Below are 3,992 nucleotides of genomic sequence, written 5' to 3' on the forward strand. Positions count from 1 at the left end.
CGTCGTCTTGTATAATGACGTAATTTTAAAGAAATGGCAGGCCATAATAAATATTATGTTATCAAACAAAGGCCATGAACATGCCCAGTTGTATTGTTACGTTCAACAAATCAAGTCAAAGATATTTTTAAACAACGGAGTTGAATCTATCTATCTCGCATGTCTTTTATGCTGGGGGCATAACAAACTGCACAATCGGGTGTGAGTTGGTGCTATATATTTTAAACCCTTGATCTACATCTCCCAACCTCCCCCAACCCCCCCCCCCCCCCCCCCCCCCATTACATTCCTTCTCCTCATTCAATCTAGTGTATTTTGGTCGTAATACCTGATCTCGACTAGATATGTATTTATTGTTAGATATCCGTTGAAAATAAAATCAGTTTTATTGATTTTAGGTTTTAGGTATTTAGGTTACAGTAACGTCGATGAGAGGGATCTCGGTTTATATTTTTGACAAATGAATGAATGCTATCGACAATCACGTATAAAAGTCATTCCAATTATTGTTTGATTTATTCAAAGGGTGTTTTTGTTGAGTAGAGTTATTAGGAATATATTTTTTCGATAATCTAAGTACACGACTAGCCTAGTTTTTCATCATCGTCATCATCATCATCATCATCATCATCATCATCATCATCATCATCATCATCATCATCATCATCATCATCATCATCATCATCATCATCATCATCACAACAACATCATCATCATCATCAATATCATCATCATCATCATCATTTTAATAATACAAAGGGTAATAATGATAATAATAATAATAATAATAATAATAATAATAATAATAATAATAATAATAACTATAATAATAACGATAACAATTATTATTATTATTATTATTATTATTATTATTATTATTATTATTATTATTATTATTATTTATTATTATTATTATCATAACAATAATAATATTAATAATAATAATAATAATAACAATAATAATAACGATAACAATTATTATTATTATTATTAGTAGTAGTAGTAGTAGTAGTAGTAGTAGTAGTAGTAGTAGTAGTAGTAGTAGTAGTAGTAGTAGTAGTAGTAGTATCATTATCGTCATCATCATCATCATCAACATCAGCATCATCATCATCATCATCATCATCATCGCAATGTTACAATATTGAAAATGAAAATTTCAACAGGATTTTACTCAAAAAGGATTGCTCTATAAAAATATACACTAACTTCTGGGGTTTGATATTTTTCACCATGCGGCACGTTTTGCCAGGCCACTGCACAATTTGTTCCAGCATCTAGTTCATTCCGGCATAATACCATGTTGACAAACGTATACTTATTTGCAGGTCTGATAACCCAAATTGTTATGGTCCTATAGTTGTAATGAAAATACTCTCAAACCAATACAAAATAGTGTCAATAGAAACTGTTAAATCAGGCCCATAAATGCGTTCGGTTATCAGACCTTAAAATATATGCACCTTGATGTTGACTCATCAATTTAAATCAGTGTTAAGTCGGGATGAACCGGATGCAGACAAGGGAACAGTTTCAAGTCATAGTGATGAGAAATATACAATTTAATCAAACTTAATTTAATGAACTGTGTTTATTCCTCTCAAACAACGTGTACTTATTTGCACGTCTACTACAAATTGTTGTGGTCTTATTGTTGTAATCGAAATATTCTAAAACCAACGCAAAATATTCTCTATTACAAACATAATTGCTTTTGTATATCAGACCTGCAAATAATATGTCCACTGTACCGAGTTCTCAACAAAAACATATCAACTTGATCAGACGGCTATATTCTAAGTAGACAGTTGTTAATGTGTCAGGGCATGACATAATCAGTCGGAATGTGAAAAGTTTGGATTTGCATTTGCATTTTCTGGAAGAATATGCTCCCTAGAGCATTTTAATCTTTGTTTGAAGTAAATCGGGTGATTTTTCGTGAAGTTGTGGTCAGATGTATAGGAAAGGTATCCAGCAACTTATCTGAAATTTTATACTTCTTCAACTTGACTAGCTGTAAAAAAATATTTAGAAGTGAAATTAAGCTTTGATATTTCCCGAAGATATACAAAAAGGGTTAATTTAATCATTCATGGCAAGAACTCATTTTTGATAAAAATTGACCATCTTACTAAACTTGGCAATATCTCAGTTCAAACCTGTTCACCATCCGACTGATTATATGTCATTCACTGTAACAAATGCTATCGTTCGACTTATACTTTGTAGGTCTAAAAATCTAAATTGTTATGGTCCCCTTTGTTGTAATGGAAAACCTCGAGCCAACGCAAAACATTCTCCATTACAAGACTGTTTAAACAGACCCATAATTGCGTCGGTTATCAGACCTGCAAATATATATGTGTTTGATACAAATATGTTACGGATAGTGGTCGACATGTAGCAATGGAGCGAATTATTATTTTAATATTTACCACAATGTTGGAGTTGGTCTACATCGATGTTTCAGGCTGATGTAGACTGACTCCAACATTGCGGTAAATATTAAAATAATAAATATAAATATAGATATATATATATATATATATGTGTGTGTGTGTGTGTGTGTGTGTGTGTGTGTGTGTTCTAGCCGATATAAGTAAATCACAAGGACATTAAAATACCGTTAAGATGTAATAGGTCACATATTGACGAGGTGAATCACACTCCAACACTAAAACAACTTTAATGACACCACAACCCTTGGTCCTTTGAGAATAAGAATCTTATTAATAGTTGGCAAACAAGTTGTACTACCAATAACTTGAACAATAAACATTCGTTGTGTAGAATATTGAACACAAGAAAAAAAATTATACCTACTAGTATTAGCATAATAATAATAATAATAGTATCCAAACAAAAAGACAATATATGTAGCAGCTACTAGTCCATGGTAATGATAGTAATACAGAAGAGAGTAGAGCAGATGGTTTTAGGCTTCTCATCCAGACACGCAGTGCAAATGAAGGATTTGTCCACGCAGTCCACAACAGCAGTCGGACAACTCGTATCCCGATAAGGTTGTCTGTCTATGGAGTAGGCTAGTTGGTTGTACGACTCTATATCGTTATTGCCCCGATGAAACGCGGCGTTGAGCGGCTGAAAATGTTACACCCTTTATTCATCGTGTGATTGGTTGTTGAAGTGAGGTTATAAGGAAATATAATATTAATTTCCCTCTATGTAGATAGCTGACATTATTATCATCGTTCTTTTAGTTATTGATCCCAAATACATTATATTCAGAGATACTAATACTGCTACAACTACAACTGTTGCTACTATTACTACTACTACTACTACTACTACTACTACTACTACTACTACTACTACCACTACTACTACTACTATTATTACTACTACTACTACTACTACTACTACTACTACTACTACTATACTACTACTACTACTGCTGCTGCTGCTGCTGCTGCTGCTGCTGCTGTACTACTACTACTACTAATGCTACCACTGCTGCTGCTACTACTACTACTACTACTACTACTACTACTGTTGCTACTACTACTACTACTACTACTACTACTACTACTACTACTACTACTACTAGTGCGGCTTTGTGGTCTAGTGGTGTGACACCCGCTTTCGGATCGGAAGGTCCTGGGTTCGAGCCTCGCGCTCGGCGTATAGTCGAGCCCTTTTGAAAAGGCTCTTTACTCACATTCTCTCACCGTACTCAGGTGTAAAATGGGTACCTGGCCGTTAACAGCATTGCCTTTGTCCGAAAAATTGTAATATCGCCTAACAGGCGTCATGTCCCGTCCTACATGTTAAATGTTAAGCGCTTTGAGCACATTTCAGTGGATATTGCGCTATATAAAGCTCAATTTTTTTTATTTTTTTTTACTACTACTACTACTACTAATACTACTACTACTACTACTACAACTACTACTACTACTACTACTACTACTACTACTACTACTACATACTACTACTACTACTACTACTACTACTACTACCCAGCTTCCTCG

At 33.9% G+C, this 3,992-nt stretch overlaps 1 protein-coding gene across 2 annotated transcripts in view; it reads right to left on the bottom strand.

Moving 5' to 3' along the window:
- Nucleotides 1–3,060, bottom strand: part of LOC144962409 (uncharacterized) — a 144,206-nt gene extending 141,146 nt beyond the window's left edge. Inside the window, exon 1 of one of the 2 annotated variants that reach the window (XM_078895322.1) lies at nt 2,913–3,060. The gene's annotated coding sequence lies outside the window, so the exon portion shown is untranslated. Of the gene's footprint in view, nt 1–2,823 lie in introns of both variants that reach the window. The other variant, XM_078895321.1, reaches the window with a different exon arrangement.
- Between the last annotated feature and the right edge of the window lie 932 nt (nt 3,061–3,992).

Source organism: Berghia stephanieae, chromosome 1 (genome assembly GCF_034508935.2).
Source record: "Berghia stephanieae isolate SIO BIC M18660-M18661 chromosome 1, UCSD_Bste_1.3, whole genome shotgun sequence".
Classification (NCBI taxonomy): Eukaryota; Metazoa; Mollusca; class Gastropoda; order Nudibranchia; family Aeolidiidae; genus Berghia; species Berghia stephanieae.